This window comes from Microcaecilia unicolor, chromosome 1 (genome assembly GCF_901765095.1).
Source record: "Microcaecilia unicolor chromosome 1, aMicUni1.1, whole genome shotgun sequence".
NCBI classification, from domain to species: Eukaryota; Metazoa; Chordata; class Amphibia; order Gymnophiona; family Siphonopidae; genus Microcaecilia; species Microcaecilia unicolor.
In genome coordinates this window covers 243368048-243390645 of record NC_044031.1, presented here as the reverse complement: position 1 = coordinate 243390645, position 22598 = coordinate 243368048, and positions in this window count along the sequence as shown.

The window sequence follows — 22598 nt, the reverse complement described above, 5'->3', positions numbered from 1 at the left end:
TGTCTTACTACATATTGTTCTGGAATCTTTATGGAGTTATGTGCATTGCGGACCCAGACATTTCATCCAAGAGTATTGTTAAATGCAAGGTGTGTATTTGTGATGGCTGCTTTTCCTAGTGAAAATTGGAATTGCCTTTTGAACAATTAAACTCTGTTGTTTGTCAGAGCATGCATTACTATGCAGAAAAATAAATATTATTGGCAATGCCAAGTTTGCCAGTGTAGTTTGCATTGGAAACTTCCAGAAATGTGTTCTTATATTTTCTTCTTAGATCTGTCTAGAGAGACAGGAATTTGGTGGAGATTGAGAAAATTTTGTTGGTGATATGCATTGTCAGATACAAATGTAAAATTTTTATTTTAACATTTAATACAACTATCAAATAACATCTTTGAATTGTCTTGTGGGTTCTTTGGTCTTCCTTTTTTAAAAGATGGTGGTTTGTGTGACATCACTGTGGTACGGTGTTTTTATGAATCAAAATTATGCTCCTTATCAATGAAAATTTGTAATACACTTTGTAAAATTAGGGCCCATTCTTTCCTAGGCTATATTTTAAGTTTTCAAGTGGTGACACTGAATGCTTTTAAATGCCAGTTTACAAGAAGATAGCAGGATCCTTGCTGCTGTGTAATAGACCATAAAGGAAACTTTCCATGATTTCTATAAATGTTAATTTCATTTTCAATCTTGGAGTATGTTCAACTTTACCACCAAAATTCTAACTCTTAAAGAAGGTCACATTGCTTCATATGTTGACATCTTTGAAAATCTGTGCTAGAAAACAAACTTTGGTTAGTTATGGGATTCATTATTTTATGGTAACAAATTTTCATCTTTACATACATGTGTATGTGTGTATCCTAGATTTACAGAGGGAACCAGCAGAGGAAGACAGAACACTGAGCATTCAGTGATGTCATGATTAGTATAAGGGGTAGTGGAACCCTGGAACTCAATAGTGTATTATTGAAAAAGCAGAACTGAAAGACAAATATATTACTATCTAATAGCCTGCAATATTCTCAGGTGGTCTCCCCCCCCCCCCCCCCCCCCCCCCCCCCACCCCAGGAAATGCTGAGAGCCCAACTGATCTGCTGGAGGAAACTAAAAGAGAATTTTAATCCCTCAGGTCCTGCAGTGGTCTAGCAGGACTTAAGGAAAATAAATTAACAGGTAAGAAATTTTTACATCCTGCGTAGAGAAGTCCAGATGAGTAAGACATAACCAAAGCTTGAAAGACCTCATATGGGAGGAAAACGAACTCCTTCACACACTTCTATGCAGGGTGTCAATCCTTTCCCCCCAGGCATCTCCATCATAATGTTCCAGTATGGGAACAGTGACGCATAAGAAGACTGGCAGGATAGCATTTTCAGAACAACTCCCCATTTACATTCAGCAGAGTTAGAGGCAAGCAGAGCTCTGGAGTCTCAATGAGTGTATGAGACAATGATGCAGCTAAGAGGATGATATTTTTTGGTGGTGTGGGAGGGGAGCCTGTTTTGAAAGGATGGGTTGTACCTTAATCTTCATGTAATCTGGCTGCTGGTATTAATGTTTAAAAAGGTAAAAGAACAGCTTTAAACTAAATCTTGGGTGAGAGGTTACAGTTGCTCAAAAGCTGATAATTTAGAGGAGTGCTAGAGGCGTAGCTAGATGGGTCGCCAGGGGAGCGTCTGCGATGGCGCCTATTTTTTCACTGATCTGTCGTTTTAAATATGTGCCATCGGCAGTCCACTCTCCGCCCCCCCCCCCCCCCCCCCCCCGTGCCCTCAACCTGGCTATGCTACTGAGTAGTTTATCCATAAAAGATGTTGGTAGAATATCCATATAAAGAGGTTGTAATAAAGTAGCTAGGTACATTTAAACAACAGACAAATGGTTCCAAATTATACCCATCAACTGCAACCAGTTTGTGAATACATTTTTTAAATTTCTTTAAATTGTATGCAAATACCAGAAGTAAAAAAAAAAAGTTAGAAAGTATGGCACTAAATGAAGAAGTAGACATAATAGAAATCTGAGATCCAATTGAAAGAGACAACATAATAAAACACTGAATCCAGAGTACAAATTACATTGAAATAATAGGGTGGATCAAATTAAGAAGTGGTGCTGTGATAAAGTCAAACAGGATAAAAGTTCTTCAGGAAACAAAATGCAATGTGCAGTCTTTATGGATAGAAGTTTGAAGAGACTAGTGAAATACTAACAAATTAGGAAGGCTAACAAATTTGGTAACATAATAATGGGAGATTTCAATTACCTCAATATTTATTGAATACATTTCTCAATGGGATGTTTCTAGTGAGGCAAGCTTTCTGGAAGCTGTAAGTGACTGCTTCATGGAGCAGCTAATTGTGGAACAGACAGAGAAAATACTGTGTATCTAGTCCTTTACAGGAATATAAAACCTGGTTTGAGAGGTAACAGTAATTGCAGTAGTTGGGCTGCTTGGCAGTAGTGATCATGATATGATCATTTGTCATAATTGTCAGAAAGGAGGTCACTAAAGAATATTGCTTTTGTAGCATTTCATTTTAAAAAGGGAGACTATGATAAAATGAAACTATAAAATGTCTAATTGGAGTGGTTGCCTGGGTCAAAAGTTACATGAGAGTAAACAGTTAATGAAAAAAGTGGAGTCAATCAGTGAAAATAAGAACCCAGATGATACTCAGCGACTGATAACAAGGGAAAACCCCACACATCTATGTTTTGGCATGACGTGCCTGCTTCAGGGGTTTAAACTCTAAAAACAAATATAAGAACAAACAATAAAAAAAATGTATTATAAAAAATATGTAATCAAAGGAAAAGTTAAAACATGATAAAAACTAATAACACAAACCAATAAATGACAGATATGAATAATATCTATGATGTACATATTAATAATATAACACTGGTGCAATAGTATAGTGTACTGGAAATATATACATATATAAGTGCTTTGAAGAAAATAGAGCAATCTTCTAAGCAAAAGGCAATCTTCCTTTTTGCCAATTTTTAAGACTGAAGCGACTGTTCTAGTTTTGATTATTTTGAATCAAAAGTATCAGAGATGGCTTTAATATTTAAAAACAGGGGCTATTCTGATAACTATCAAAAGAGGTCCTAACAGAGTTAGAGCTGCTAATCACGAAAGCTTGTTGAAAGCAAAAAAGATCAAAAAGACACCTAGCATAGTTTGTACTTTAGCATTCATATCTTTCTAATGATATTAAAAAGAGTATATTAAAACATTGGCATACACTTGAAAAATATGAGTGGAGGAGTGGCCTAGTGGTTAGGGTGGTGGACTTTGGTCCTGGAGAACTGAGGAACTGAGTTTGATTCCCAGCACAGGCAGCTCCTTGTGACTCTGGGCAAGTCACTTAACCCTCCATTGCCCGCCGCATTGAGCCTGCCATGAGTGGGAAAGTGCGGGGTACAAATGTAACAAAAAAAAAAAAATAACAAAACAATTTTTGCTTTTTCTAGAAGCAAAAATCTTAGAGAATCTTGTACCTTCTATGTTGCCTTCAGTAATACTTTTAAACACAAGTCCTCAGAGACATTTCAGCTGTGGTCATTGTAGTGTGTGTCAATGTTCATTGCAAATTACCACTTTCATTGATCCCTTAGTTTTAACCTGCAATACACAATTGTAATACTATTCAAGTTGTCTATGTTATCCTGTGTTCTTGTAATTTGATATATAGGCAAGACTAAGCATATGATTAAAACTCAGATCATTGGGCATAAGACAACATCAGAATGCCCCATTAGTGCAACACTGGATGAAAGAAGGCCATTTCGTTTGACTTGAGATTTTTTTGTATTGCAAGTCTTTCATTCCTGAACAAGAGGTGGGCAATATAGATCAGTTGCTATTACAAAACGAATAACAGTTGATTTTTGATCTTTATTAATACTGTTCAACCTTATGGACTCAACAAAGCAATAGAATATAAACAATTTTTTGTGATATTTTTCTAGCCAGTTTTATTTATTTATTGCATTTGTATCCCACATTTTCCCACCTATTTGCAAGCTCAATATGGCTTACAAAGAACTGATATGGCGTCAAAATACCAGGGTAAAGAATACAATTGGTGTTACAAAGAAATCAAGGAGAACAAGAGGGATTGGTCAGGCAATTATAGAAAGATATAAACTAATAAACGTGGATAGATGGGTTTTGCATAGTTTAATGCTTTATACCTATTAGGACATCATCGATGTTATTCATATCTTTGTCATGTATTGATGTCTGGTGTTCTAGTTTTTATCCTGTTTTAACTTTTCCATTTGATTTTATTGCATATTTTTTATAATACATTTTTATTTATTTTGTTCTTTTTTTTTTTTTTTTTTTTAAGAGTTTACACCCCCTGACGCAGGCACATGTTGTGCCAAAACCTAGCTGTGTCAGGTTTTCCCTTGTTTGCAGTTGCTGAGTATCAGCTGGGTTCCTATTTTCATTGACTTTTGGTTTGCTCCTTTCAAGGAGGTTTTCCCCCTTCTCTTCTTTTTTGCAGTAAACATTAGTTAACATAGAAAACTATGATAATCTGTGAAGCCTAACCACTGTGTCTGTCCTTCCATACTAACTACTAAGCTCTCTAATCCTTTCCCTTTCCTTTTCCTTATATCCTGAATCTCCCTTATATTTCATAATTGGTAGAAGGGAGGTCATTAAAAAAATTGCTGTTGTAGCATTTCATTTTAAAAAGAGAGACTATGATAAAATTAAACTATAAAATGTCTAAATGGAGTGATTGCCTGGGTCAAAAGTTACACAAGGGTAAACATTAACATAGAAAATGATGGTAAAGTCCATGAAGCCTAACCAGTGTGTCCATCCATACTAACCACTAAGCTGTGCAATCCTTTCCCTTATATTCCCGAATCTGCATTGCCTCTAGTGTGAGGACCTCCATGTGACCGAAGCCGCACCTCTATCGACTCCACCACCTCCTATGAGAAGGTTCAACTAAAGACTGATGTATTCCAACTGTTACCACCATCCCATGCAAGAGGACTTCCCAGAGCTGGCATCATATCCACACCATCTCCACAACTTCCAGCATGAGGGTACAACCTCTGCATGATACCGCATTGCATGCCAGAGGACGCTGCTGCCACCAGCAATCACCTGAGGTGCAAACTGTTCCTGTCTACAGGCTCCTGTTGGAGCCCTATTGCATGTAAAGGAACATAAACACAGAACAACCCAGAATCATGCATATGCACACACAATATCATCCCTCAAAAATGGACTTCCTACCTAGCTAACCTGCATTCCCTGGGACCACTCAGTGTAAGTAATTAGAAAAAGTTAATATTATCAACTCGTGTCAATCTCAAGCTGAATAACCACTGCTGTCGCCCCAAGAGCATCTCAGTCTATTTCAAAATGGCCAATATAAAGATATACAAGGTTATAATATGGATAACTGGACTACTAGCTACCTCACAAAACAAAAGGAACAAAATCCCTGTACTTATCTCTGACAGATGCACCTAATACCAATTGGAAGAACCAAATCACCAATCCCAAAAAACACCAGAGACCAAACTGGTAACCAATTACAAAAAGATGAGATCACATAATAACCAACAGGACCAAAAATTTAAGAAAATCAGAATGCACAGACAATTACAAACCATCAAGCACACCAACATTAAATACAATAAATTTGTTCCCATCCCAATAGGCTATATAAATGCAAGGTCCACAGTAAACAAATTGGCGATAAGCAGAGACTGGATTGAATCTGAACAATTAGGGCTATTGTTTATAACAGAAACATGGGTAAAACTTAGAAGACCCATCACTGCTCGACCTATTCCCACCAGGTTATAAAATAACATATCAACCTCCTTTATAGTAGAGCTTATAGCCAAACACATCACCTGAAATTGAAATCCCGTATGCAAAATCACAGACACATCACTAGCTGGATAACTATGCTGCATCCTAATTTACTGCCCCCCCCTCCCCCCAGGAAGGTGGTCCAATGCCTTAGATGGCTTCATGGACTTTACATCAAACATCTGCACCAACTTCTCGAATGTCCTCGTACTAGGAGACATCAACCTATACCTAGAAAACCATCTTGACACCAATACCAGGTTTTTTAGCAAACTTCCTGAACCAATGGAACCTTAAAACAGCACCAACTGCTTCATGCCATGCAAAAGGTCACCAACTAGACATACTAGTCTACAGGTTCTTAGCCAATAATAACCATATACTAGGAAATCGCAACTGGGAAGAGGTGCCATGGTCAGATCACAGCAAACTCACCACACTCCAATGAAAATAGAACTGAAGACACTTCATACTATCCTAACTAGAGGAAAACTGGATAGTAATAATTTCTGGTCAACAGCAATAAACAACCAAACGAAAATAACACCCAACAACATCCATTTCATGAGCAACTGGGATGAACTAAGCAAAAACACCTTGAATGAAATAGCACCACTCAAAAAGAAAAGAGAGAAAAAGTCAACCATGTCCATGACGAACTACTAAAGACGAAAAAACTTCGTAGAAAATTGGAAAGAAAATGGTCCAAAAACAAATCAGATATGAACAATACTATATGAAGGAAAACTCTAAGCAAGTACAACCACAGTATAAAAAGAACTAAAGTGGACTACTACAACACACAGATATGCCCAGAAGACAGAGAGACTAAAAAAAAAAAATATATAAACTTATGAATAATTTATTAAACACACAAGCTCTGCTAACATCAAATAAAAACACCAACAGCAGGCGAGCTCGCACAATATTTTATGGACAAAATAACAAAAATAAGATCAAACCTAGCTGCAACACAAACATCCCTCACAGATTTCCTACACAAATGTGAAACTAACAATGATCATACTGAAGCCAACAGAATTTGGTCGTCCTTCAAGATACCTACAACTAACTCAGTTAAAGCACTGCTGACAAAATATACCCATGACAATTGCCTATTAGCTGCCCAACTACATAATGAAAAACCCACCAGACTGGTTCATTGACCAGCTAACCAAACACATAGAATACATGCTCTCAAACAGTCTATTTTCTGACAACAAGGGCAACATCATACTTGCCCCAATCCCTAAAAATGCCACAAGTGAGGTCAACGAACTCACAAACTACAGACCCGTTGCCTCAATACCATTACTGACCAAAACAATGGAGGGACTAGTAGCACAACAACTAATGGAATACCTAACAAAGGTTGTAATCCTTCACAGCTGTCAATCAGGCTTCAGATCACTCCATAGCACTGAGACGGTCATAACCACCCTGATATCAAAATTCAGAATAATAACAAGTCAAGGCCTATCAATACTACTACTACAATATGATATGTCAAGCGCCTTCGACCTTGTAGATCACACAACACTGTTGACCCTGTTCAACAACATAGGAATCACTAGAGCAGCAGTGACCTGGTTTAGCGATTTTCTAAGAACTAGATACTACATTGTCAAGATGTCCAATCAGTTTTCAACCTCTTGGATCTCTGAATGCAGAGTGCTCCCTGATATTACCTATTCAATATCATGATGGCTTTGCTTGGCAGGAAACTGGAAACACTGGGTTTTAACCATTCATATACTCTGACAATATCTAAATACCCTTTAACAACAGCATCACCGAGATAGGGCTGGACCTTATTAAACGTTGGGCCACAACTTTCAAACTTAAATTGAACCGACACAAAACAAGACTCCTTGTTCTATCTAGCTCACACAATCCAACCACTCATCAAAACCTCACAATAGATCAACAAACATATCCAAATGAAACACAAATATTGGGAATCGCCATCAATAAACACCTGACACTCGAAAACCAGGTTTCTAAAACTGCTTCTACACACTGGAAATTGAGAAGAATCGGAGACTACTTCCCCAGACAATCATTTTTGTCTTATAGTGCAGGTGCTGATTATATCCCAACTAGACTACTGCAATGCTGCATAGGTAGGGTGAAAAGAAAACACACTAAAATCAATGCAGACTGTCCAGAACACGGCAGCGAGATTGATATTCAAAAAATCAAAATACAAAAGAGCAACCCCACTACTTAAAATGCTATACTGGCTCCCAGTCAAGGCCAGATTAATATTCAAAACATGCACAATTATTTTCAAAACACTGTTTGACATGTCTCCAAAATACATGTTAGACCTGATCACACTATCACCAATAAATGCAAACCCAGGAACCAGGGGAAACCTACTACTCCACCTGTTAAACTGCACAAACATAATCTACAAATCCATCTACATGGCACATTTCAGCTACCAGGGCTCTAAATGGTGAAACTCGATCCCCAAGGTCAGAAGAAGCATCATAATCTACCTTCAATTCAGAAAAGAGCTAAAAACCTACCTGTTCAAGAAATTCTATGACTAACCAAATGCAAACAATTAATAACCTGATATCATTCCGCAAGAACACTGTCCTATACAACTTAAATCTATATCCCATATCTCTTAGCAACCACTATGCATCAATGTAATCTCCACAGCTGCTAACTGTAAGCCACATTGAACCGAACCTTGTTTTTGGATAATTGTGGGATACAAGCACGAATAAATAAATAAATATTTGTACTTGTGCCATTATTATTATTATTACATTTGTATCCCACATTATCCCACCTTTTTGCAGGCTCAATGTGGCTTACAATTCATCGTGGATACTGGAAATAGAAAAGAATGTACATTTGGTTTTGCAGAAGTTTTGGGTACATGATGGTGAAATACATGATAGTGTTAAAGCCATAGACATTAGATACATGATAGTGTATAAGCAAAAGACATTAAAGAACGTTCCTGGGTAACTTAAAGAAAGTAGAGTTACGCGTGTTGTTCTTTATGATATATTTTGTCGAAGAGATAAGTTTTCAGGAGTTTGCGGAAATTGGTCATTTCGTAGATCGTTTTCAGGTTACGTGGCAGTGTGTTCCAGAGCTGTGTGCTTGTATAGGAAAAGGTTGATGCATGCATTGATTTGTATTTCAAGCCTTTACATTTGGGAGGATGAAGATTGAGGAATGTGCAGGAGGATTTTTTTGCATTTCTGGGTGGTAGTTCTATTAGGTCTGACATGTAGGCTGGGGCGTCACCATGGATGATTTTATGGACCAAGGTACAGACTTTGAACGTGATGCATTCTTTGAGTGGGAACCAGTGTAGTTTTTCGCGAAGGGGTGTTGCGCTTTCATATTTTGGTTTGCCGAATATAAGTCTGGCTGCCGTGTTCTGGGCTGTCTGGAGTTTTTTGCGTATTTGCACTTTGCAGCCGGCGTAGAGTGAATTGCAGTAGTCCAGATGACTAAGTACCAGTGATTGTACCAGGTAGCGGTACAATTCTTGTCTCCACTAACTCTGTTAGGAGAGTGTTCCATCATGAACCATCTTTTCCATAAATAAATGTTTTATTTAGTTTATCCTAAGTCTGTCTCCTTTCATTTTCATATTATGCCTATTCATTTCAGAGCTTCCTTTCAATGGAAAAATGGCTCTGAAATTGTATTTATGCTACCATAGTATTTAAATTTCTCTCTTACCGCCACTTTTCTGCCTTTCTTCCAAAGTGAGTATATTGAGATCTTTAAGTTTGTCCCCTTATGAGTTATGATGGCCACTGACCATTTTAGTAGCTAGCCCCTAGACTGACTCCATCCTGTTTATATCTTTTTGAAGGTGCAGTCTCCAAAATAGTACACAGTAAAATGAGGTCTAAAAATGTCCACAGGGGTTACCCAGAGGTAATCGGGCATCACATGCTGTCTGGTTAATTTGAGAGTCCTTGGCACCACATCAATGGGTGGCAGTTAATGCTCCCTGAAATGGCCGCACAGCAAGCGTGAACTTACCATGTGGCTGTTTCATTTTTGGCTATTTTCATCCACTGTGGTAAAAGGGGCCCTGGCACTCAACAAAAACGGCTGACACAACTAGCGCAGGGCCCCTTTTACTGCAGCTTAGTGAAAAGGTCCCTGAGTTCCTTGTCGTCTGCTCGAGACCATTCCCAGCATGTGGGTATGTGCCCTTCTACCAGCAGATGGGGAGACTGAGACTTTACTGAGGGATCACTTTACATAGCTATGTGCAACCCTGAGCCGCCTCCAGCATTTCTCAGTCTCCTCAGCAGATGGTAGGTAGGTGCCTGTGCAGACTCAGTCTCACCTTTGGCCTAAATTTTCCTATTTTTCCAAATTTAAAAAAAAAAAAAACATGGGTTGTAGCTTTGACTGCTTTGGGAACAACAGTCTGTGGATGCTGCATGAAAGCCCTTTTTGGGGTCCTTTTTTGTGCTGTTGCAGTGTTGATTAAAAAAAACTAAAAAAAAAAAAAAAAGGTTACTGAGGGGGTTTCCAACTTAAAGGCAAGCAGCACAGATTAGTGCTTAATTCCTACCTTAGCTGCCTGTTGAACAGCCCGATTTGCTTGCTGTTACTCGGGTGAGCCCTGGGGGCACATACTCCGTGCTGCAGGTCCCTCCCCTTATCCCCTCTTCTCAGCCAGTGTAGACAGTGTGCCTTGGCCCCTCTCCTACTTTCCACAGAGGGGCCTTTCAGGCTTCCATGGGTGAGAACAAAGCAAACGCTAGCAAAAAAAAAAGTGCTCAGGACCTTACTTTGGGCAAGTTCAAGCAGTTTGGTCTGCACACTGTCTTGCCAGCAGTGAGTTATTTTTCAGATCCTTCTGGGCTCTGGTTTGCGGCTCGGGGTGCCTAGCCAAGTTCAGGTTGAGGGAGGTTCACACAGTTGTTTCCTGTGCTTTTCTTCACATGGCTGCTCCCGCTGCTACAGCGTGCCACTATGCAGCTTGTCAAGCCTGGCGTGTGTTGGGCCGTGTCTCCAATGAGACATCTGCAGAGGCTGAGTCACCCAGAGAGGGTTCATCTGGGGCATCTGCACCACCATTGGGGAGACCAGAGGAGGGGTCCATGGCTGTTCAAGGAGACTCTGAGGCCATTCTTCTCTTTGGTGGTGGGGAGCTGCAAAGATGTGATGGTGTTGAGCCAGCCCTCGGCAGAGGGCCCACCTGTACTATGTCACCAGGATGCCTTGGGGCCTCCTGGGTTCTCCCCGGAATTTGTCATCTTCATTAGGCTTTGTTGTCTGAAGCATCTGTGCTCCAAGGAGGCATATTTTCAAAGCACTTAGACTTATAAAGTTACATAACAACCTATGGAACTTTGTAAGTCTAAGTGAGTGGAGGAGTGGCCTAGTGGTTAGAGTGGTGGACTTTGGTCCTGGGGAACTGGGTTCGATTCCCACTGCAGGCACAGGCAGTTCCTTGTGACTCTGGGCAAGTCACTTAACCCTCCATTGCCCCAGGTACAAATAAGTACCTGTATATAATATGTAAGCCGCATTGAGCCTGCCATGAGTGGGAAAGCGCGGGGTACAAATGTAATAAAATAAGTGCTTTGAAAATGAGCCCCCCGTTACTCCAAGATTTCAGGGAGGCTTCTGATCTTCCTGTGGCCCCCAAACACCCGAGGGTGTCTTTGCCAGGAGCTCCAGTTCTCATGGGAGTTTCCTCTCCTCTTTTGGAGGAGAAGGTCCCAGAAGAGGAGGACCAGGAGACTGAGTTTGAGCCTTGGTCTGGCTCTTCCATCGCCAGGAGTTGCCCTGGTTGACCACTCAGGTCTGTCACAAACAGAAGGAAGAAGCCTCCATGGATAGAATGCACCAGGCATAAAACAGAGGAACAAAAAAAAAGAAAAAACTCTCACAGATGGTGTCCAAAAGCTTCTTTATTTCAGTAAACCTCAAGAACAATAAAGGAGACCTGACACAACTCGTGTTTCAGCCCTACTGGCCTGCATCAGGGGTCTAGCAATTTGTCATATCATACATATTCCCAGAAAGATAATCAAAAAAGTCTCCACTTGGTAATCTCTGAAAATAAGGCACTTGGACAACAAAATGCCAGTGGAGACTTTTTTTTAATGATCTTTCTGGGAATACATATGATATGACAAATTCCTAGACCCCTGATGCAGGCCAGAAGGGCCGAAACAAGAGTCATGTCAGGTCTCCTTTATTATTCTTGGAAGTTTACTGAAATAAAGAAGCTTTTGGACACCATCTGTGAGAAGCTTTGCTTTTTTGTTCCTCTACTATTTTATGCTTGACCACTCAGGTCCTTCACAGTTTGGGTCTCGAGGAAGACTGACCAGTAGCTCCTTGGAAGGAGGGCCCCCTCTTGAAAGGGTTGCGTAAGCTGCCATGAGTTTTCCCCCTCAATGAGGATCAAGGAACTGGTGGACAGTCAGTGGCAGCACCTGAACGCTCCGCTGCATACAGCAAGAGGCATGAACTGCCTGTATCAGCTCCCTGCTGCGGACATGGAGCATTTCTGGTCGCCTAGGGTGGACACCTTGGTCATGGCCATGACTTAAAGACTAGAGTACTGGTTGAGGGCAGGGCCGCCCTCAAGGATCTTCAGGATCACCGCTTAGAGACTCTTCTAAAGGGTTCATTTGAAGTCGCAGCCTTGGATCTGCAGGTGGCCATCTGCGGTGGCTACATGGTCTGTGCCTGTTTTCATTGGGCAGAGAATTGCCTGGATGTTCCAGGCGATTTGGCTGATGACTAATTTAGAGATAGGGACCACTTTTTTAGTGGATACCCTATATGATCTGATCCATGTGTCAACAAGATCTTTGGCCTTGTCAGTGGCCGAGCGTCATGCTCTTTGGTTACGGCAGTGGTCTGCGGACCTGGCCTCCAAGATGGGTCTCAGTCAGCTGCCCTTCAGGGGCACTTCTTTGCTTGGTGAAGATCTGGAATCTAAAGTGGTGTGGTTAGGGCCAGGGCTTTAACTCCAGGTGCTCTCACCAGGGTCAGTTTGCAGGCTCCTCTTGGAGGCAATTCTGGTTCAAGTCTCAGTCCTTCATGGCCTTTCATGGTGGACGCCAAAGGGGCCAGGATGGAGTTCAGGAATCTGTTGTTCCTGCCCAGGGGGGTCCAGATTACAGTCCTTCCAATCGGAGGGTGCTTTCAGCTCTTCTTCCGGAAGTGGGCCCATATCACATCTGACCAGTGGGTGCTGGATATCATTCAGTTCTGGAGTTCTGCCATTCTCTGCTGGATCATTTTGGCTTACGCCCTTCTGGGTGGCACCAAAGGTAGACTGTGTTCAACAGACCTTGGACAGGTTGCTTCTTTTGCAGGCGATAGTTCCAGTTCCTCCATCCAAGAGAGGCTCTGGCAGGTATTCCATCTATTTTGTGGTGCCCAAAAAGGAGGGCTCTTCTCAACCCATTCTGGACCTCAAAGGAGTTAACAGGGCACTTAGCTCTCTCCCTTCTGGATGGAAACCCTCCATTCAGTCATTTATCGAGGTGAATCTGGGGGGGGGGGGGAGAGAGAGAGAGTTCCTCACAGCTTTGGATCTGTCTGATGACAATTTGCATATCTTCATCCATCCAGATCATCTCAGGTTTCTGCATTTTGCCGTCCTGGAAGAGCATTATCAGTTTTGGGCCCTGCCTTTCGGTTTGGCAACAGTGCCCAGAACCTTCTCGAAGGTGATGGTTGTTGTGGCAGCCCACCTCCAGAAGGAGGGGCTGTTGGTCAACCCATATCTGGAAGAGAGGGGGGAGAGAGAAACTGTGCTGCAGGGTTATGGTGGATCGGAGAGTAGAGGAGTGTGGGCCGGCAGGCAGTGAAGGTGTGGTTCAGGCTGGGGAAGCAGCTAAGCCTAACTACAACAATGTAATAGCCAGTCAATAACTGTTCTGAGCAGTTGTAGAGGGCAGAGACTAGGGTTTCCAGGTGATGTCAGATGCTGGCTTTATATGCTTGGGCGCGAACCTCCAATCCCAGCTCAGCTGTTTTTGGGACTGCGTTTGACTTAGAAAGCCTGTAGAGGGGAAGAAGCAGAGGTATGGAAAACAGTTGTTTTTTGTTTTTTTTTTTAGAAAATACTTTATAAGATTGTGCTTTGTTACGAATTACAAAAGTACAGCTTGCTTGTAATGAGTTAGAAGTAAAAGGTATGCAAAACAAAAGACAAAAAAGAAAAGTAACTTGTTACAAGTAAAAATACTGCCAATTGTACTTAAGTACTGTAATAAAGTACAAGTACTTCGTTACTACTTATCTCTGGCTACTAATGCTGGTAGCTCAGAGACTATATGCCCCCTAATGTCTTGGGCTAAAGCCCATGAAAACTGCAAGGCAAGATGAAATGCAAAATCTTTATCTCTTTCAAAGCACTCAGTGCTGTGTACAATCCATGCCTATGGTCTGGAAATAATCTCTCAGAACTCATTTCACACGATATTCAACAGGGTCTCCTACCTGGTTAAACCCCATTGAGCGACCCACCACACAATATTAGCTGAATATTGCCACGAACCGACCATTCCCTAACCAATTAAGTTAGAGTGGGGCATGGGCAGAGCTCAAACCTAGCCAGTTAGTGGTGATTTTCAGCTTGCTAACCAGCTATGTAACTGTATAAAGTTAGAACAGCAAAAAGGCTGTCCTAACTTATGTGATGAAGTAAACCAGGTGCTGGTCTGAATACCCGTTTAACTTCTGGGTGACAGCTGAGACCCAGATATTCAATGCCGGAAGTTGTGCATGTCCAGTAATTGAATACCCCGGGTCAGTTCCGCCTGTGTTTGTGGCTCAGACTTAGACTCCGCTTACCGCCGAGGGCTAAATATCAGGAGGATTGATACTGGCAGGACTATGGGAGTCTGGCATGCAGCATCTTTGAAACAGAGCATAATCATGCTATCCTTGATTTCTCACACACAGGCTAAAAATCACAGTATCAGAAGTCCAGAGTGCTTTGTAGTTATATCCATGTTTAAAAGTAAAGGGTTTGATATACTGCCTTTCTGTGGTACAACCAAAGCAGTTTACATATATTATATGTAGGTACCCTATCCGTCCATAGAGTGCTTACAATCTAAAGGCCCTGTTTACTAAGCTGTGCTGTTGGCACTCACACTTTATAGTGTGTGCTAAAAATTAGCACATGCTAACGATAGAGACACCCATTATATTCCTATGGGTGTCTCTAGCATTAACACGTGCTCATTTTTAGCACACGCTAAAACGTTTGCATGCCTACAGCACAACTTAGTAAACAGGGCCCTAAACTGGTTTGGTTTGTACCTGGTGTTAGTTTAGTTCTGCCTTCATATGCATACAAAATGGTTGATGCAGCTGTTGCCCTACAGTCATGTTCTTTCTTTTATGCACAGAAGTACTTCAGCCCCATACTGTACTGCACTCTTGCTTTGTCACAGCCCAAATGCATTGCCCTATAATTTTCAGTATTGAATCTTAGCTGCCAAATTTTAGACCATTGTTCAAGTTTTGCTAGGTTATGCTTCATATTAGCCACACCTTCCAGGTTTATATATCTTACTGCAAAATTTGATGATATAGCGAAGAGGCAAACTGCATTTATCAAAAAGAAGAAAATAAGAATAGCCATACTGGTCAGACCAATAGTCCATCTAGCCCCATATCCTGTTTCTAACAGTGGCCAATTCAGGTCACAAGTACCTGGCAGAAACCCAAATAGCAACATTCCATGCTACCAATCCCAGGGCGAACAGTGGCTTCCCATGTCCATCTCAATAACAGACTATGGACTTCCCTCCAGGAACTTGTCCAAACCTTTGTTAAACCTAGATACGCTAACTGTTGTTACTACATCCTCTGGCAAAGAGTTCCACAGCATAACTATTTATTGAGTGAAAATGTTTTCCTCCTATTTGTCTTAAAAGTATTTCCATATAACTTCCTTGAGTGTCCCCCTAGCCTTTGTACTTTTGGAACGAGTAAAAAAATTGATTCACTTCTACTCGTTCTACAGCTATTTTTGCTAATCATTCTGAATTTCGGTACACTCTAGTATTTTCACCTCTATCATTGTTTAGTAAAACAGCCTTCAAGTTGTTCACAGTGATTTCCTTCTAGCAGGAAGTATCAAATTGTACACTTAAATTTTTATCTGCACACTACTTCTACTACTACTACTACTATTTAGCATTTCTATAGCGCTACAAGGCGTACGCAGCGCTGCACAAACATAGAAGAAAGACAGTCCCTGCTCAAAGAGCTTACAATCTAATAGACAAAAAATAAAGTAAGCAAATCAAATCATTTAATGTGTACAGGAAGGAGGAGAGGAGGGTAGGTGGAGGCGAGTGGTTACAAGTGGTTATGAGTCAAAAGCAATGTTAAAGAGGTGGGCTTTCAGTCTAGATTTAAAGGTGGCCAAGGATGGGGCAAGACGTAGGGGCTCAGGAAGTTTATTCCAGGCGTAGGGTGCAGCGAGACAGAAGGCGCGAAGTCTGGAGTTGGCAGTAGTGGAGAAGGGAACAGATAAGAAAGATTTATCCATGGAGCGGAGTGCACGGGAAGAGGTGTAGGGAAGGACGAGTGTGGAGAGATACTGGGGAGCAGCAGAGTGAGTACATTATAGGTTAGTAGAAGAAGTTTGAACAGGATTCGAAAACGGATAGGGAGCCAGTGAAGCGACTTGAGGAGAGGGGTAGTATGAGTAAAGCGACCCTGGCGGAAGACGAGACGGGTAGCAGAGTTTTGAACCGATTGGAGAGGGGAGAGGTGACTAAGTGGGAGGCTAGCAAGAAGCAGATTGCAGTAGTCTAAACGAGAGGTGACAAGGGTGTGGATGCCGGTTTTGGTAGAGTGCTCGGAAAGAAAGGGGCGGATTTTACGGATGTTGCAAAGAAAGAAACGACAGGTCTTGGCGATCTGCTGGGTATGAGCAGAGAAGGAGAGAGAAGAGTCAAAGATGACCCCAAGGTTTCGAGCTGAGGAGACAGGGAGGATAGAGATCATACAACTGAAGATCAGTTTGGTGATATCTGGGATTCTTTCACTGAAAACTAAAACAGCCTGATTTTGAGTAGGTCCAGGCAAAATCTTTTCCCCGGTAGTAGTCAAAAAGTAACTCAGGTTACTTTCTACCATTTGTGTAATTTGGACAATATTTTCCCTGTACAGTTTTAGCTCATGGTAATCTATAAGCCTTTAAAAAACTTTTTTTCAGGCCTCCTAATGTTTCAGAAGCTCCTGGAACACCTCTTTAAAAATATGTAGACAGGTATGTTTTTGAACAGGACATACGTTTTCCGACTCATTGAAATAATTAAGAGGAGCTTTCTGAAAAAGGTCCTAGATCTGAACTGAAATATAGCTGCAGTTTTTTCAAAAGGTCAAATCCTTCAACAGTACAAGGTTTCCTATACTCAAAGCCTAATTTTAAACAGTTACCTCTGGATTCTATACAGTGTGACTTAAATTGCCATGCAAATCCGGATTTATTCTGGATTTGCATGTGCAACTTAATTAGCTAACAAGCCAATCAGTGCTGATAATTATCACTTATCACTTAAGCAATTATTGACACTAATTGGCATTAATTAGAATTTATGCGCACAATTGTCTAAACATATTCTGTAAAGTAATGCACATAAAGTTTAAAGCGCATAGTTGAAAAATGGGTGTGGAATGGGCAGGTCATGGGCATTTCTAAAGACTGTGCTTGTTAAATGTACACGGTCTGTGCCTAATTAAGGTGTAGGCATTTACACTAAGTTTTACTTGGCGTAACTTCCAGCAACTACATTTAGTCACATCTACTATAATAAAACTCACCCTCAACGTTCTGAAGACAACGTTCTGAAGTCACTCAGTCACTCACTGAAGGGTTCATGGATTCATGGTGGTGAAGCCATAACACTGACCATGTCTCTCTGCCCGCCCTCGCATGACGGACCAATCAGAGGAAACTACGTGACAATAAGGGAGGAGCATTCCCCAGCAGAATGGCTCATTATCTGTGCAGCACGGAGAGCACAGAACCACCGCTGGAACGAGAGAAGAATATTCCTGCTGTGGGTATGTGCAAAAACAGACCGGGGGGGGGGGGGGGGGGGGGGGAGAAATTTGTAAATGCCTAATGCCAGTACTGAAGAGTGCCAGAGGGCCTATAGCACAGACTATATTTGGGATCGCTTGACATGGAGTCAGAGGAGCCGGAAAACGTGCCCGTCACCATCTGGGACGTGGGCGAACAGGACAAGCTGCAGCCCAGCTGGAAGGATTACCCGCGACCCAGCCAGCAGCAAACAGCGACCAAGGAAGGGGGAGGAGTACTCCTTCCCTGCCTAGGAATCGCTGGAGACTGGCTGCCAAACTAACGAAACAACTGCACACCGACGCACCACCTCCATCATTCGAAAGGCATCCACTCTTTCTTCAACAGAAATGCAAACTAATAATACAAAACAAACAAAGAATACATGGTTTCTCAGGCAGCTGCAGGTAACTCCCTACCCCCTTCCTCTTCCCCTTTTGCCGAAGTGGCCAAGGACGTGCCCAAACATCCCCAGCCTCAGGCAAGCAATCTCCCACCTCGGGGATTCCCCGAGCACCCGGAAAAAGATGGCACTGATTCCTGCAGCGCATAAATGTTCCAGCATTCCCCTGCAGCTGGCCTGAAATGGACCAAACATACTGGATCACCCCCCGACGGCCCGAGACCGTGCTCTTCTCCCTTCCGCCAACTTAAAACAACCATCCCCGTCCTCAGGCAAGCCGTCACCCACCTCCAGGATGCCCAGAACCCCAGCACAATGGAAAAAGATGGCGCAGCTTCCAACAGCACATTTCTCTTCCAGCATTCCCCTACAGCAGCCCTGAAACGGCCAAAAAATACCGACAAAGAACGTGCTCCTCTACCTTCCGCACATCTAAAACAACACTGCTGCTTCAGCACAACACAAAAAAAAAACATGGAAAAAAAAACACTCAACAAAGGCTGACTCCCCTACAACCACATTTACATTTCACCAACAGAAAGACCCCCCCCCCCCTCCACAAACCTCGACAGACAAAACCACACACACACAATACAACAGAAACACACCCTCAAAGCCACACACCAATCCAACCCACTTTGCCAGCACAGCACAGCACATCCCCCAACCCCCAAGCAAAAAACAAAACAAAAAAAGACACACATCAACAACCTGCACACACACCGCACCCTCACACACACACACACACACAAAATAACTCTGTGACATACACACACACACCAAAAAAAACCACATGCTAGCGCCCGTTTCATTGGTTTCGGAAACGGGCCTTTTTTACTAGTGAATATATAATACGCACCTCCAACATTCTGAAGCTGACTGCATGGCTGAGGCATTCCTGCTCTCTGTATCCATCTCCTGAATTGACATCACGTACTTCCGGGTTCGTCACAAGCAGAAGTGACCAACCACACGAGGTTTCTTGGCTTCAGAATGTTGGAGGTGCATTCTATTAAATAGGATTGGTCAGTTCCTTGAAGCACAGCCAGAGCTCAGCGTCCTGCACAGTAACGGTCAGACACCAGAGAGAGAGGGGGGGCCTGACACCAGAGAGAGGGAGGGAGGGGGGCCTGACACCAGAGAGGGGGGGGAGGTATCTCTGTCACACACACACTCTCTCTCTCTCACAGTCAATGTCTTTCTCTCTCTCACTCTTATGTCTCACACTGTATCACATTCACTCTCTATGTGTCACACAGTCACTCACACACTCTCTTGGTCTCATACACTCAGTCTCACAGCAGTGGTGTTCCTAGGGGGGGGGTGGGGGCAGTTTGCCCCAGGTGCACACCGCCGCTGGGAGGGGGGGTGCCGCGTGCGCCTGTCCGTCGTTCGTTCCATGCTCCCTCTGCCCCGGAACAGGGGCAGAGGGAGCATGGAATGAACGACGGACAGGCCGCACGGCACACCCCCCCCCCCCAAGCAGCGTGCACCTGGGTGGGGGTTCTTTCATGGGGGGTGTCTTTTCACCGGGGGGGGGCGCTACACCCGGGAGGCGGGGCGCATTGGTGATCCGCCCCGGGTATCAGCCCCCCTAGGAACGCTACTGTCTCACAGAGAGTCTGTGTCTCACACACACTCTCTCTCTTGCACACACTGTATCTGTGTGAAACACACTCTCTCTCTCGCACACTGTCTCACATACGCACTTGCACACACACTCATTCTCTCTCTCACACACACACACACACACACACACACTCTCTCTCACAGACACACTCGCACCCAGACTCACTCTCTCTCACACACACACACTCACACATTCACTCTTTCTCTCACACACAGTCACTCTCATATACACTCTCTCAAACATACACACTCCGAGGAAAACTTTGCTAGCGCCCGTTTCATTTGTGTCAGAAACGGGCCTTTTTTTACTAGTATTCTATAAACCGAACTAAAATTTAGGCATATTTTAAAGAATACACCTACACACATTTTTTGTGCCAATTTTTTAGGCGTAGTATATGTTGAATCTAGCCCTTAATCTGTTCACAATTTTTTTTTAATTTCTAGCAAAGTGCTCTGTACTTTGTAACAAAGGAAACGTATTGTAATTGGGTCAATCAGTATTTTCTGAATAATGGAAAAATGAGGAAGCTGCTGCTAACATTCTTCATTGAAGAACTTTTTGTAGAGCTGAAAGTTATTTAAAATATTGAACTGCACAGAGCCAGCAGTTCCAATGCATTTTTAGTGGGGAATTGGAGGCATTGATGCTTTAGCATTTGGACCTTTTTCCTGTAGGGTTTTTTGTTTTTGGTCATTGAAACAGAGAACATAAGAACATAAGCGTTGCCATACTGGGACAGACCGAAGATCCATCAAGCCCAATATCCTGTTTCCAATAGTGGCCAATCCAGGACACGTGTTCCTGGCAAGATCCCCCCAAAAATGCTCTCACTTTTTTTGTTTAAAGTTGGCTGGCTAGCAGGATCTCTTCCCTGCTCCCCCCCCCCCCCCCCCCAAACAAAAAAGCACACAGTAACTCTGGCCCATATTTCTTATACATAAATTCTACCTTTTCCATCAAAATTCTATTTATCTCCCCTTGTATAGCTGTCAAGTACAGTACCTATGGCGTCTTCAGTTTCCATATACATGCGATTGCTCCAGAAGTTTCAACTTGGCTATTAACTTACTAATTTTATCGTTTTTGCATTTATTGCTCTTGCCCAATATTCAATCAGTTTTCCATGCACTACTGCTGTCAGTGTCTCCATAACAAACTCAACTCCCACTTCCCCATTGTTGAACAGGAGATAAGTCCTCTAATACATTTTCAATCTCCTGAAATAGTGAAGAGTCTGCTAATACTGAGCAATTCCTTCCCTTCGCCTTAGCTTCTTCCTCCCTGCTCCAGGTTAACATGTATCCGTGCATGTTTTGACAATGTTATTTGCCCAATGAAACAATTTATCACTTGTCAGTAAAGTACTGCATCTGGTAAGAAAAAGTAAATTCTGGAGAAATAATTATGCACCACTATATAACAAATGTGGAGGCATATTTTCAAAGCACGTAGACTTACAAAGTTATGTGGAGAGGTATATCTACTACAGTAAAGTTCTATGTTTCAACGGTTTTTATTGATGACTTGAAGAAATACAAATCCGACTCAGCATCTTAATGAAATTATAACAGTACAAACTCAGCATCATAACAAAACAGGTACAGTAAAGTTCTAATGATGCAAACAATACTGATGTTGCATTGTCATCACAAGATTCATCAAAGATAATTGCAATCTTCTTAGTTTAAGGATCAGTTTTAATTTTTCATTTATTTCAAGGTAAACATCAGGTAAATATGTATCTCAGTCAGTTGTGTCCTTCCAGGAATTGCACCACCACTGCAAACACTAATGTCAAGAAATTCTTTTACAAGCAGGATATTGGCACCTGCTAGTGTCTTCACCCACATCTTACAAATCTGAAAGAGGAAGGAAGAGGTCTTGTGTGCCTTTATCCAATGCGATTCACAATAATAACAACACATTATTGCAATTATAAAGACATAATTGCCATGACTGCTCCCCTTCACCGTGTGTGTGTTGGGGGGGGGGGGGTGCTCTCATGCTGTTCTTGACCCACTCCAATCTGGCTTTCGCCCTCTTCATTCAATTGAAACTGCACTTACAAAAGTTTCCAACGACCTGTTTCTGGCCAAATCCAAAGGTCTCTATTCTCTCCTCATTCTTCTCGATCTATCCGCCGCTTTTGACACTGTTGATCACAGCCTACTCCTTGATTTGCTGTCTTCACTTGGATTCCAGGGCTCTGTTCTTTCCTGGTTCTCCTCCTACCTCTCGTTTTGCACATTTAGTATACACTCTGGTGGATCCTCTTCCACTTCTATCCCACTACCAATCGGTGTACCTCAGGGTTCTGTTCTCGGTCCTCTCCTGTTCTCCATCTACACTTCTTCCCTTGGTTCTCTGATATCATCCCATGGCTTTCAATACCATCTCTACGCTGACGACTCCCAGATCTACCTCTCTACCCCCAATATCTCAACCAGCATCCAGTCCAAAGTTTCAGCCTGCCTATCCGATATCGCTGCCTGGATGTCTCAACGTCATCTGAAACTTAACATGGCCAAAACCGAGCTTCTCATCTTTCCCCCTAAACCCACCTCTCCTCTCCCTTCTTTCTCTATTTCTGTGGATAGCACTCTCATTTTCCCTG